The sequence below is a fragment of the Anolis carolinensis genome, chromosome 6 (genome assembly GCF_035594765.1).
Source record: "Anolis carolinensis isolate JA03-04 chromosome 6, rAnoCar3.1.pri, whole genome shotgun sequence".
Lineage (NCBI taxonomy): Eukaryota > Metazoa > Chordata > Lepidosauria > Squamata > Dactyloidae > Anolis > Anolis carolinensis.
The window spans coordinates 56959818-56975293 of NC_085846.1; the positions used below are offsets into that span (position 1 = coordinate 56959818).

At 38.8% G+C, this 15476-nt stretch overlaps 1 protein-coding gene across 4 annotated transcripts in view; it reads left to right on the forward strand.

The window, feature by feature from the left end:
• elmo1 (engulfment and cell motility 1) overlaps positions 1-15476 on the forward strand; it is a 393582-nt gene that overhangs the window by 300094 nt on the left and 78012 nt on the right. Inside the window, exon 1 of one of the 4 annotated variants that reach the window (XM_008112856.3) lies at positions 12385-12940. The exons of the other annotated variants lie outside the window; for them this stretch is intronic. The gene's annotated coding sequence lies outside the window, so the exon portion shown is untranslated. Of the gene's footprint in view, positions 1-12384; positions 12941-15476 lie in introns of those variants that run through there. 4 annotated transcript variants of the gene reach the window in all.

Sequence of the window (15476 nt, forward strand, 5' to 3'; positions counted from 1 at the left end):
GGTCTATGAGATAGATAGATAGATAGATAGATAGATAGATAGATAGATAGATAGATAGATAGATAGATAGATACATAGATACATAGATACATAGATACATAGATAGTTTAATCTATGTATTTTAACTACCATATTTACTCGAATCTAGTGCGCAATCAAATTTAATGCACACTTCAGTATTCAAGACTCTGAAACAAAAAAAAAAAAGATTTGCTGCCAAATTTAATGCACGGTGGAAAGAGACTGGAAAGAAGATACAAGAAGGAATGGGTGAAAGGAGCCTTAAAAGAAAAGGTAGAGAGAGGGAAAGAGAATAGAAAGAAAGTACAAGAAAGAAAGGGAGAAAGAAACCTTAAAAGAAAAGGTAGGGAGAGGGAAAGAGAATTAAAAGAAGATACAATAAATTAAAGGCAGAGAGAAGGTAGGGTGAATGGGATAGAGAAAGAAGGAAAGGAGCTCTGCATCAGTGGAGCCAAGGCCAGCTTTGCTGAGGGAGAGGCTCTGGCAAGCCAGGGTGAAGGAGGCCACCTCATCCTCTTCCCCCTCCTCCTCTTCCTCCTCCTCCTCAGCTTCAGGGCCTGTGGCTAGTGAAGCGGCAGTCCTGGCATGCCAAGAAAAAAGATGTGAAAGAAAGCTGCTGTGGTGCCTTCACCTCTTCTTCCTTAGCTCATGGCTCACCACTTTATAGGCTTTCCCCTTTGTCCCCTCACCGGCTCCCTCTTCCCTTTGCTGGCTCGCCCCTTTGCTGCCTCACCTACCCTCTCCCTCACCCACTTGCCAGTTCCCTCGCTCACCGTCTTCCTCTTCCCCTTGACAGCTTGCCCCTTTGCTGGCTAGCTCGCCCCCACCCACCAGCTCGCCTGCCCCTCCCTGCTTGGTGGCTCTCTCATCCCCTCACTTGCTCCTTCTTCCCCTTGCCGGACCACTCCTTTGTTGGCTTGCTCGCCCCCCCCCCCCACTGGCTCCTTCCCTTTGCCGGCTCACCCCTTTGCTGGCTCTCTCGCCCCCATGCACCCTTGCTCACCCCCTTGCTTGCCAGCTCCCTCTTCCCTTTGCCAGCTCACCTCTTTGCTTGCCCCCAGTTTAGGTGCAATTCTAATGTGCCATTGAGTATAATGTGCACCCCAATTTTGGCTAAGCAATTTAGCCAAAAAGGTGTATATTAGAACCGCGTAAATATGGTACATTGAGCCATGAGGATAAGGGAGTAACAAACAAACTGTATTATTATTAATATCAACAATAGCACCTAAACTTGTATTTCATTATCTAAAATACAGGTGCTTGCTTTCTGATATTTTGGTGGTAACTCTCATTTTAGAAATGTTAATTGTGTTTTTTTTCTGGGCTTTTTGCAAATTTGAAAAATATGTGAACCTAACTGCTTCTTTATTGACCTTCTAAAGAATTTATTCAAGGGAAAACATAGTGAATCTAAAATATTACACTTCTGTTTCTTAAAGTTGGATTTGGTTGTCATCTGTGTAAGAAACACGAAAGACCACAAAGCAAAATAAATTTACCAATAAAAATATTACATTTCAAGCAGTTTTAGCACAAATTAAATCCAACATGATTAGTCTCTGCAGTGTGATTTTGCAAATGGATAATTTTATTAAAATCTTGTTCTATCTATTGGGTATTACTCAAGCCATTTCTTTGTTAATTCTTACTTATTTCACAGCATTCTGCTACATAGCTTATGTAACATGAGTTTTAAAATTGAAAAAGTAGTATTAAGCTATACTGAAAACTTGTTAAGAGACAATAATTGGGTGCGCTGACGGTTGTGAATCGATATCACTAGACTCTTATTTCTTTGAAAACAATTTGGCATATTAATGCTATGTTGTTTTGCATTATTATAGAGATAATATTAATTCAAAGTTTATATGTGTGTGTATTATCAAAGTATGTATGTTTGTTTGTCTGTCTTTTTAAACTACAAATGCTGTGAAATGACCCCCTGTAATGATTGTTGCTATTGGCTATTGCTTGGTGAAATGGCCCTCTGTGATTTCACTGGGAAAGAAAGGTGACATATGTATGAGGGGAAGGGAGGGAGGGAGGAAAGAGCCACAAAGAGAACCATGTTGCCACAGGAACGTTGTGAGGCTGGCCCTCTTAGAGCTGGAGAAGGGAGAAAAGCGAGGGAAGTGAAGAAGGAAAGGATGAAAGGAAGGAAAGGAAGGAAAGGATAAAAGGGGAAAAAGAAAAAGGAGAAAGGAAATGAGAAAAGGTATGAGGATACTGGAGAAAAGAAAGAGAAAGAAAGGATGAAAGCAGGGGACAGTGACACCTCTGACACCTAGGAAATGTCGAGTAGGCACGCTGGTATTTATTATTTGTATCAGTCTGTCTTTGGTTATTCATGTCTTTGGTCCTGTTTACTTATTCCTTTTTGAGGGGGAAAAGTAGAGAGGCAGATTTCTGAGTTCAAATACAAACTTAAATGACTACTACAGCAAATCATGGCATTCAAACCCATTTTAAGCAATAGTTACATTTCCTTAAAAATATTTAAGTGGGAACTACAATGAAATGTGGTTGTAAAGCTTTCTTCTCAGGATTTTTCCCATTCACAGAAAATTTGTTCAGGCTTCTGGGCCAAGAGGAAAAGAATTTATTTTCAAACCAGAGAAAAATCTTTGCTGTGCAATATAGGGTGATACTTCGTTTGGCTCAATTTCTATAGCTGTCCAGCAGGAAGAAAGGGGAGTTGGCAGAGTAACCAGAAATCACTTCCTCTTGCTTTTGTCCAAAAACATTTCTGCTGTTTTTTGTGATCTCTGTAAATGTGCAGATAGAGATCTTGTGCCTGCACAGAGTCGTGCTCAAACTATTCCAGAACTGAACAGATTTTGGCAGGCACCTCACCCTACATTATACTAAATTTCCTTTGACCAGAAACTGGTCACTTGGAGTGCCTCTGGTATCGCTGTCCTCCTTTGTGCACGTGGCAGGGCTCCAGTTACATTGTAGTAAGTGGTCTGCGGTTTGCTCTTCTCCACACTCTCATATCATGGGCTGCACTTTGTAGCCCCATTTCTTAAGATTGGCTCTGCATCTTGTGGTACCAGTCGCTCAGTCTTCCGTATGCCCAGGGGGAGATTCTCATCCAGTATCAGCCACTGATTGAGGTTCTGGGTTCTAACCTGCTACTTTTGGAATATCACTTGGTGAGGTGAGATACTATGAGTATCTCTGTGAATCTTAGAAAGCTATTTCTTGATTTAAGATTTTGGCATGCTGGCTGATATCCAGAGAATGGGCTGGAGATGTCAATGCCTTGATACTTTTATTACTGGCTGCTACTTCCCGACTGATATCAGGTGATGCAGTATAATTTCTAGTGCAGGCGTAGACATCCTATGATAATGCGGCATGTCTCTTTAAGAGCCACATCCACTGTTTTAACGTCGTGCAATGTATTCCGCGCTGAACATGCATATTCAGCAGCAGAATAGCAAAGTTCAAAGACAGATGTTTTCACTGTATCTGGTTGTGATCCCCAAGTTGTGCCAGTCAGCTTTTGTATGATATTATTTCTAGCACCCACGTTTTGCTTGATATTCAAGCAGTGCTTCTTGTAAGTCAGGGTAACTCCCAGATATTTTAGTGTGTTGCAATGCTCCAGTGGGATTTCTTCCCAGATAATCCTCAAAGCTCGAGATGCTTATCTATTCTTAAGATGAAAAGCACATGTCTGCATTTTGGATGGATTAGGAATCAGCTGGTTTCCCCTGTAATAGGCAGTAAAAGCACCTAAAGCTTCAGAGAGCTTCTGTTCAACCATTTCAAAGCTCTGCTTGAGCAGTGATGGCATGACTGTTAGCATAGATCAAATTCTTTTTTTCTTCTGGTAATGGCTGATCATATGTGTAAATGTTAAACATTAATGGAGAGAGCACACTCCGTTCTTCTGTTTTCACCATCTGCTCAACAAAAAAGCTCCTGTTTTGTAGCAGATCTCCTATGAAGAGGGTGAGGTGGTAATCCTTTGTGATATTATAAATTTTTCTCAGGCATAAGTTGCTGACAGGTCTATGAAGACAGAAATTAATACTGCATACATAACTGAATGCGTATAAGGCTTCAGTTGCTCTTGTTTTGTAAGGGGGGAGAATATTTACATCCCGGATGCCATTGTACAGCTTTTTCCCCATTTACAAATTATAGGTAACTGTACACTTATGGGTTCACCTATATGTACAGAATTAATTTTCTTCTTTTTGGATGAGTTTATCCTAATAATAGTATATAAATTAATCAACTGTCAGTGTTGTCTGTTAGACAGAATGGTATTGCATTTTAGCAATACACTTGGGCAGAGCCACTAACTCTGCGCTTATGGCCAATTAAATTCTCTTGTTATATACGGAGCTGCTGTCTCACCAAACGGAAGCTGTGAAGTGTCCCCAACAACTATCTACACCTGATACATTTCATAGCATGTCATAAAAAAGTCAACACTTATGGAGAAAATTCTGGGCCAGTGGAAAAACTACAGCTAGCATTGCTCTACATACTCGCCACATAAAAAAGATATGGACTCAATGTTTTGTAATGATTAATTTATACAGTTTTAACCAATGATGCTCTTTGATCGGTTCCAGTAGAATGTGAGTGTAGCTGAATTAATTCAAAAGTTCCACCCAAAGTTCCTTCCTGATTCAAATGACAGGCCCTTTCACACCATACATTTTGTACTTTGGTGAAACTCTAGAACTCTTTGATGGGGAATTCTAAGTACCCATCCCTAAATGTGAAATCCCAAGATCTCATCCTACCTTGCTATAGCTTATTTATTTATTTATTTACCATATTTATATCCTGCCTTTCACTACCGGGGGGGGGGGGGGTTATAAGCACTATAATTATGTAGCATAAAGGGGTCCAAGACCTTTGGCAGAAGAATTCTACTTTAAGTCAAAACAGCTGAAAATCACAATGGCTGCAAGAATGATCCCAGTCCTGATTATACAAGCATGTCCCCCCTCGGGAGCGCATGGCAGAATATAAATTCATTGAAAAGCAATGGAGATAAGCATTATGTTTCTTCTGTTCAAAGCAGCCACGTGTATGAAAACATTTTTAGCAGGGTTGATTGTCAGCAAGTGAAATGATACAGTGTGACTTGAGCTGTCATTGCAACTTGAATAATTTAGTGCACTGAAAGGGGTCAGCCATTGTCTGCTTACAATGTTAATGGAGATCATGTCACCACAATGGTGTTTTGTTTGTTTTGTTTCATATATTTATACTAGCTGTGCCCGGCCACGCGTTGCTGTGGCGAAGTATGGTGGTATGGGAAATTGGTGGTAGTTAAGGTCAAGGGTAAAGGTTTTCCCCAGACATTAAGTCCAGTCGTGTCTTACTCTGGAGGTTGGTGCTCATCTCCATTTCTAAGCCGAAGAGCCGGCGTTGTCCGTAGACTCCTCCAAGGTCATGTGGGATGACTACATGGAGCGGCGTTACCTTCCCGCCGGAGCAGTACCTATTGATGCACTCACATTTGCATATTTTCGAACTTCTGGGTTGGCAGAAGCTGGGGCTAACAGTGGGGGCTCTCTCCGCTCCCCCAATTCAAACCTGTGGCCTTTCGGTCCAGAAGTTCAGCAGCTCAGCGCTTTAACACGCTGCACCATCAGGGGATATTATTTCCTAAAGGTTGTGAATATACAATATTTCTGATTGGGTTTTTTTGTTTGTTGGAGGCAAGTATGAATGCTGCAATTAGGAAAAATGATTAGGATGTAATGGCCTTGCAGCTTTAAAGCCTGGCTGTTTCCTCCCTGAGTGAATTTTTTGTTGGGAGGTGTTAGCTGGCCCTGATTGTTTCCTGTCTGGAATTCCCTTGTTTTCAGAGTGGTGTTGTTTGCGATATTTTATGTGCTTCTACTGTCTGTGGCCCTGAGAAAACAGAGGATTTTCCAGACTTTGATGATGGGAATACTTTGTTGGGAGGTGTTAGCTGGCCCTGATTGTTTCCTGTCTGGAATTCCCTTGTTTTCAGAGTGTTGTTGTTTGCGATATTTTATGTGCTTCTACTGTCTGTGGCCCTGAGAAAACAGGATTTGCCAGACTTTGATGATGGGAATACTTTGTTGGGAGGTGTTAGCTGGCCCTGATTGTTTCCTGTGTGGAATTCCCGTTTATTTACTGTCCTGGTTTTAGAGATTATATTGTTCTGCATTATTCTATCCCAGTAATTATTTCATATTAAAGAAGAATCTCACTTATCCAACATTCGCTTATACAATGTTCTGGATTATCCAACGCAGTCTGCCTTTTCATAATCAATGTTTTTGTAGTCAGTGTTTTAAATTCAGTGTGATATTTTAGTGGTAAATTTGTAAATACAGTACAGTAGAGTCTCACTTATCCAACATAAACGGGCCGGCAGAACGTTGGATAAGCGAATATGTTGGATAATGAGGAATTAAGGATAACCCTATTAAACATCAAATTAAGTTATGATTTTACAAATTAAGCACCAAAACATCATGTTAGACAACAAATTTGTCAGAAAAAGTAGTTCAGTACACAGTAATGCTATATAGTAATTACTGTATTTATGAATTTAGCACCAAAATATCACGATATATTGAAAGCATTGACTACAAAAATGCGTTGGATAATCCAGAACGTTGGATAAGTGAGTGTTGGATAAGTGAGACTCTACTGTAAATACTACATAGCATTACTGCGCATGGAACTACTTTTTCTGTCAAATTTGTTGTATAATATGATGTTTTGGTGCTTAATTTGTATAACGATTACTTAATTTGATGTTTAATTGGCTTTTCCTGAATCCCTTCTTATTATCCAACATATTCACTTATCCTGCCGGCCTGTTTACGTTGGATAAGTGAGACTCTACTGTATATTTCTAATCTTATATTATCTGCTCAGAACTGGATTATATGAGGCTCCTTCTTCACAGCTGTATAAAATGCACACTGAAGTGGATTATATGGGAGTGTGGAGTCAAGATAATCCAGTGCAAAGCAGATAATATAAGATTATAAATGGGTTATATAGCTGTGTTGAAGGGCCTTGAGTCTACACTGCCATATAATCCAGTGCAAATTAGATAATCTGTGGAAGACGTCTAAGTGAGGCCTAAATATGCCTGTCCCCTAACTGAAACCTGGCTGTCCCTTGGTTGCTAGGCAACCAAGTGGGCAGAGATTAGCCCTCTAAACTGGCAGCAATTGGATAAAAAAAATTATTGCTCTCCCTCTAATTAGGACTTTATTTTTCTTTTCTTTTTGTTGTATCAACCTTGAGGCGTGGATGATGGGTTGTGTTGTCAAATTTTGAGGTTGGGGGGCCTGTACTTTTGTTGTTTTGTGAATCGCCGTGATGCCATCACTCTTTTATATATATAGATTTAAGCTAAATTAGCAGTCCACCTTAGCTGCATGAATTCTTACTGATATAAATGTCAGTGAACATGTAATAGCAGAGTTTCATTTTGCAAGTCACTGTGTATGGAATTCAGCCTGAAAACTCGTAGACTATAGGCCTTATCAGAGCTGAATGGAAGAGGAGAGGAAGAGGATAATTTTCCAGAGGTTTTGTTTCAGTGAAATAAGGTTATCACAATGAATGAGGCTGCTGACAGTGAGGTTTCTATAGTTCCTCTTAGCCCAAGACTGCTTTTCCCAGTACGGCTGCCGTTTTACTTTAAGTACCTTTAATCTAGATAGTATGATAGTGGTAGCAAGGGAAAGGGATATTTCAGATATTATGGCAGACAAGCAGCTCAGTCAGGAATGAGCATACTCAGGGACATAAAATGATGGCTGACTGGAGTGGAAATGGGACAAAGTCTGGAAGGGAGACTCGAATTGAATATCATGCAGGAAAGTGTATATGGTTCAAGTGCATCAGTGAACAGAAAACTTTGTTGCTGCGCCTGTATTTCTATGCTTCTGTGATTGAATACTTGGGTTGGAAAATAATATCACTGTTGTCTGTTTTTTGAAATAAGCTTGCTTGTTCTGTGGGAACAGACAGGATTGCACCAAAATACCAGTTTTATAAGTACACAATTCTACACAGAATAATTTCCCCAAAACACTTCAGAGTATGCAAATACAAGACAAAAAAAATCAGAATTACTTTGTGTTATTCTTTCTAACTGGGTTTCCCAAGTGCCAAGAAACACATGTGGGAAGTGTTTCCCCTAAAATAAGACATCCCCAGAAAATAAGACCTAGTAGAGGTTTTGCTGAATTGCTAAATATAAGGCCTCCCCCGAAAGTAAGACCTAGCAAAGTTTTTGTTTGGAAGCATGCCCGCCAAACAGAACACCAGAGCATGTAGGATCGGTAAATGTACATACCATAGAGTGTTGTACATGGAAATAATGGTAGTAACAAGAAATTCTTGATAGGATTCACAATTTTTCTGGTTATACTGATTTGTGATGATAACTACTGTACAGTATATAATAGATGTTCATTTTTTTGTTCAACAATAAATGTGAATTCTTCTTCATGGAAAAATAAGACATCCCCTGAAAATAAGACCTAGAGCATCTTTGGGAGCAAAAATTAATATAAGACACTGTTTTATTTTCGAGGAAACACAATAGTAGTAGCCTCCTTTATAGAAGCAGGTTGTTATACTCATAGATGTTCCTGCTCTGTCTCTTTTCTAATTCTTAAATATGTCTATTCCATACTTGATTAGATTATTTTTGAAAACTATTGGCATCAACCTATGAAGCAGATAACTTAATAGTTGCAGTGGTTACTTAATTATTAACAATGGTGTTATGAACTACTGTTGTGAATTGGAGTTTATATACCCTGTAATAACTAGTGGGAAAAATCCCAACAACCTGAGAGTACAGACAGTCCTCGAATTATAAACATCCGAATTACAAATGACTCATAGTTAAGAAAGGGGGTGAGACATCAGGAAGTGGGGGAAATCTACCCCTAGGAAGGGAAAATCACTTCTGAAACAGGTATCATGGGGAAAAGGTGTCACAACTGAAGCTTTATCCCGAATCCTTGTTTGCACAACAAAACAATTTTTTCAAAAGCCAAATATCACAGAAAGTGAGGTGAAATCTTTTGAACAGGGGCACTGAGACCAAATCAAATACCACAGTGGTGTTAACCCTTCCCTATGCTATCCAAAGCTAAAAGCTTATTTTGGTCTGGATTTACCTACAAATTCAACTTCAGAACAAACCTACAGAACCTATCTTGTCCGTAACTTGGGGACTGCCTGTACTGGATGCAACACGTTGACCACCACCACCATTAGGAGTCACATGGCAGTCTTCTAGTTGAGTGTTCCAAGGCTGCACTGTAGAATTAATGCAGTTTGACATCACTTTAACTGCCATGGCTCAGTGCTAGGGAATTATGCTTAGTCTCCAGCATTATTAGTCAGAGAAAGTGAAAGATCTTGTAAAACTACAACTGTATGATTCCATAACACTAAAGTGTGTCAGACAGCATTAATTCTGCAGTATAGGTGCACCCATTGCTGCTTCATTATAGCCTTTTCCAGATTATTTCTGTCACCAGGATGGCTGAGATATCTTCAGGTTTGATCATAGGTGTGTGAGAAATGGAATTCTGAGAGTGCATCAAGGTTTAGCCCATTTTATCATGCAGACTTTTTCCTTGGAAAATTGTATATATTTTATAAAAGCAGGTTATATGAAAAATGGAGTTTTAAAAAACAGAATATATGATTATATCAGAAACCATAAACAACAGTTAAAAATGTCAGATTTACAACATCTGAACAAATATGTATTAAAGTCGATACAGTTACACCTGCTATTCCTTATTGCTAACTAAAGTAGGCATTTGACCCTCCTTGAATATTTTTTAAAAAAAAATAATAGTTGAAAGTAATGTTTTTGCATCTGTTTTTCAAAAAAAATGTTGCCTTCTCCCATTTAACTCTAATTTATTTCATCTGGTTTACTTACAGAAAACTTTTATTTTGGGACTAGGTAATGATATTTGATCTAGTTGTTTTGTGCAACAGTGTACTCTCTCTGTCTGCTTAGCTATGTAGCTATCCAGCTAATCTATCATCCCTGCTCTGACAGAAATGATACCCCCTAATCCAAACTGTCACTGAGAGATTTGGTTAAGGATACTTTCCAAGCATAATTGAGTGTGAAACAAGAATTCATTAATAGCATTAAGAATGTTGCCTGGATTAGCCATGGGTCGATGTGCATTTTAAAGCCACAGTTGCATTTTTCATATATTGTCCATTTACACAGGGCAAAAAAGAAAAAGAGAAGCAATTTTAAGTTTAAGATGTTTTATTGTCATTTCAAATAGATGTGGGTGTTTTGTTTTGTTTATTTGGATGAGCATTTTGACTTATGCTCCCGTTGGGGAGATAGGGTGGTATATAAAAAAGTTTTATTATTTTTATTATGATCAAATGTAATGTTGCTGAAGCTAAAACCCACACCAGCACCCTTATGCAAGATTGTGAGCTTGGGGTGGAGGAAGAAGGTGTTCAGCAATCATTTTTGGTACCCAGTGAGCCAGTTCGGAGTTCCCAGTACCCCCCATGTGTCAGACAGTGACCACTGGGTAATGAGATCAGAGATGTGTCCAGATACCATATTGGTATGTCAACCAATCCATTACATTGTCCAAGAGAGAGATCAGATCAAAGAACTATTACCTCCTTGCTGAAGTTTGGAAATGGTACAGTTGTTCACACAATTGAGAGTGCCGTCAAAAGCTAGTGCCGTCTTCACATCTTAGTGTGAAATGATATGTGAAAGTTGTTCCCTGACTTTGCTTACACATTTATTAGAGCATTTTAATATTTATAGATGTTCATGTAGAGTACAATAGTAATATCACCTTAAGATGACCTATACATTTTTTAAAACTTCAAAGAATTTAAATAAACTATGAATCCAAATTGTTTTTCTAAACAACCGTTTAACAATTCTGAGTTGCTATATTTCATTTCTTATGTAAGAAGACTTAAACCCCTTCCACATAGCTATATAAAATCCACACTGAATTGAATTATAGGGCAATGTGGACTCATATAATCCAGTTCAAAGCAGAAATTGTGGATCATCTGCCTTGATATTCTGGGTTGTATGGCTGTGTGGAAGGGCCCTAAGGTTGGATCTACACTGCCCTATCACCCAGGATCTGATCCCAGATTACCTGGCAGTGTAGATTTATGTTAATCCAGTTCAAAGCAGATAATCTGGGATCTGATCCTAGGATATAGGGCAGTGTAGATCCAGACTTACTAATACAGATATTGTCAATGGAAACAACATAGCTTTCAAGTTCTCCCAGTCATGCTGCAACATATTTCCACCATATCTCCTGTATCAATTTAACGATATAATAATATTATACTATACTAATATTATAATATATTGTATATACATGTAATATTAATAATAATATGATGATGTAATATAATGTAATAATAATTATAATTCACTATTATAATTGTATATTTATATTACATGCAGTATTACTAATAATATTGCAATATAGTTGTATAATATATATTGTATGTATATATACTTGTAAACCGCCCTGAGTCCCCTTTGGGGTGAGAAGGGTGGGATATAAATGTCGCTAATAAATAAATAAATACATAATCTCTCTTTTGCCTCCAGTCCTGTCAGCCATCACCACCTGAGATGGCTTTTAGAGAGAGTGATGCCTTCACAAAGAGCCATCATGGTTTGAGTGTTGGACTAGGGCTCTGGGAGACCAGGGTTCAAACTACTGCTTGGTGATGGGAACCTACTGGGTGACCTTAGGTAAATCACACTTTTTCAGCCTCAGAGGAAAGCAAGCAAAACCTCTCTCTGAGCAAATTCTGCCAAGAAAACACTGTGATTGGTTCACCTTAGGTTCAGAAATGACTTGAAGGCACACAAGAGCAACACATTATCATTGCACAAATGGAAATGAGATCCAGCATCAATGTCCTAAATTTTACCTAAGTAACACAGAGTAATTTAGTTGTGAAAATATATACAGTTGTCCCTGTACCTCTGAACTGTTCCAAGGTTTTTTCACCTTTTTTCTCATACTCGATGTGCAAATGTTCTCCATCTTTTGTTTTTAGCTACATCTGTATGCATTTGTATTTAGCAAGATGGCATGATGTATCCGTTCATGTAGATGCTGATTCTCTCTCTTTTTCCCCACCCCACACACCATCTCGTGTTTTCACTGTCATCGCCTGCATATGAAGTAAACTCCCAATCAGATAAGCAGTTGGGTGGGGGGGGGTGCGATTGCATTTGATTATGAGCCTGGCAGCAGATGTTTTACACAAATCCAGCTCGCTGCATCCAGTCAGTTTCCATGGTGATGGAATCAGTAATTGTCGAGCTAAAGCGCTCTCCCTCCTCTTTTCCCTACAAGGTGGAAACTGGAAATGCATCTGAACCCTCCTCAGATGATTTCTCAGCCCTAAAAATGTAGCAGGAAAGCAAATGAAGTGGGAGAGATTGGGGAGAAAAGTTACCATTATTTTTCCCACCCCTGAAGATACTGAGAGAAGGCTATCCTCTTTGGAAATATGGTCTCTGAAGATGCTGAATAGATGGGCAGGAGTTTCCCTGAAAAAAGCAGACACACTGATTGGCTGCTGTTTGTGAGGTGCTTGCCAATCGCAGCACAACTGGGCTTCAGCCCTTCTAAACATAAGCAAAGCTACATGCTTATTCTTTTTGACTTGCACTATATACCAAGCAAAGGTGTGCACAAGGGCTCTGTTTTCATTTGGCTCGCTGAAAACGGATCACGTTTAAAGAGCTTCATCCAAGGCCATCTGCTCTTCCAGGATCCCCTTCCTTCTGCAGAAAAGCATTCGGTCGGTCGTTCTCCTGCTTTAGTACCAGAGGGAAATTGGTTGTCGCAAATCATGGAGCCACAGGATTTATGTAAGTAAATAGCTGTGAATTCCTTAGCCTGGTATTTCAGCTAAGAAATCGGGATAAGTACCAAATTGGCAAACCATTATAGGCTTTGTTCATTTTTAAACCCAGCAAGATCTGGGCTTTCTGTAATAGTTCTAAATATGCAAAACGATAATTAAATATCCATTACCAGTTACCACTGCTCTGTCTTGAATTTGGCACTTCGTTATGGCTAAGGAATATGGAGAGATTGCTCTAATGATAAATAATTTGTTAAATGGTTTTTATATTTTCAAAAGATAATATTTCATACCACGCAGTGTGGAATCAAAATGAAAAAATTGAGCTCTCCAACATGGCTTTAAAATTTCTTCTTACTGACATATAGGTTTATCATGATTCTTTTAAAATAAGCAGCTAATTCAGGTTAAAAAGGCATAATATTGTATGCATTCGAACATGAGCACTGAATGCTAAGTCTATTTTAACTACTTTAAAATGTACTATTTAAGAATACGATTTTGCATTTGTTTTATTTCTAATGGTGCTATAACACCTGTTTCCCTCTTAAACAGATGGGGCACTGTGGAAATTCAGTATTTGATCTCTAATATTCTGTGGTTTATAAAGTAGATTTTAATTATTTCTGCCTTTGTCAGCTTACAGTGAATCTGTCTACTCAGAAGTAAGTTCTGTTGAGTTCAGTTGAACTTACTTCTAGATAAATGTGTAAAGAAATACAGCTTAACTCTCAAAGAAGAAACACCTTTTTAGAAGTTCATCCTCTCTTCCTCATACTCTTTCTCATTTTGTTGACTTCCACTATGAACAAACCAGTACAGTTCTGGTTTGGCCAAATCCAGGTTTTGGTGGGAGCCCGGTTTGGCGCTGAAATCTGTCTCTCAAACGCCACAGATCAAAAAAGCCAAAAAAAAATGTACGAAAGACAAAAATAATATGGGTCAGTTAAAGTGTGTATTTCTTTTCCAGACCCCATGTGGCTGGAAGCTCTGAGACTCTTAATAAACATATATGCTATGGAAATATTTCCAAAGCACTTATGATAAATTCCAAAGCTCTGGAATTGTACAGATATTAGTTGCCATAGTCTTCATCTCTGAAATCTCTCTCCTATGGTTGAGTTTTCCACTACACTGAATAAAATGTACTCTGTGAGTGGAGTCTCATAAGAACCTTTAATATTTACATAAGGTCTTTGACCAAACTCTGGTTTTTCTGGAGATTTGGAAAGAATTGTAATAAAACTGTGCCTTACTTCTATATGTAGATTTACAGAGAATTCTGGAGGAAATTGGTTTAATTTTGCATGGCTTTCATCTTGATTGATTTCATTATCAAATACATCCCAGATGTTTTTCATTCAGCTTTTATGCAACCATTTCAGATACCTAGTAACGCAATGGGTTGGGTCACAATTCAGTCACAACTAGAGACAGCCCATTGAAATCACTGAAAGAAGTGTATTATCAAGTTCCATTCAATTTAATGGATCGACATAATGACTAAATCTATAGCTAGTCCAAGCTAAGCAAACAATTTCACTAATACCAAGATTGATAGACAAGCCAACATTAGAACATTTAAGAGAGTCTAACTGGCATAAGCACGGAAGGTTTTGCTGTGAAACAAAATTTAATTTGTTCAACACATTAATCTACGCATATTCATCTTTTGGGGGGCCCTGGTGGCACAGTGTGTTAAAGCGCTGAGCTGCTGAACTTGCGGACCAAAAGGTCCCAGGTTCAAATCCCAGGAGCGGAATGAGCGCCCGCTGTTAGCCCCAGCTCCTGCCAACCTAGCAGTTCGAAAACATGCAAATGTGACTATATCCATAGGTACCGCTCTGGTGGGAAGGTAACGGCGCTCCATGCAGTCATGCCGGCCACATGACCTTGGAGGTGTCTATGGACAACACTGGCTCTTTGGCTTCGAAATGGAGATGAGCACCAATCCCCAGAGTAGGTCACAACTGGACTTAACGTCAGGGGAAACTTTTACCTTTACTATTCATCTTTTAATTTGCCTGTACCTTTTTTTAGAACATTCCTTCATAGATACCATTATAAGAGAACTTGTGAACTTCAGATTCCTAGTGGTGAAATGTATGAAGAAGCCTCTGAGTTTGGCATCCTTTATAAGATGTCTGTGTATTGGGAATTCCAGAACTGTGAATTAAACACTTTTCTTTACTGTTAAAATGAGTGTTTAATTTGAAAGATACCACTAGATTGACTTTCTGCCTCATGCAATTCACTCTCAGTGAGAAATCTATTTTAAAATAATAACAGCAGAAAAGCATCCAGTTATTGCTAACGTTCTGAGAATATAATTCAAATATAATATAAATCTGTCAGCTTCACTTACTATTGATAGCCATATACTGTTTAACTGTTAGAGTCTCTGCCTCTGCAATAACCTTGTTTGAAGGGATTTGTTTACTTGTCTATCTGTGCTTTAATGGCTGAAGAGCAAAGGGATTGAAGGGGTAGGCTTTAATTGCTAAGCTTTGGGTCATGATTTGTGCCTGTCTTGTTAGTTT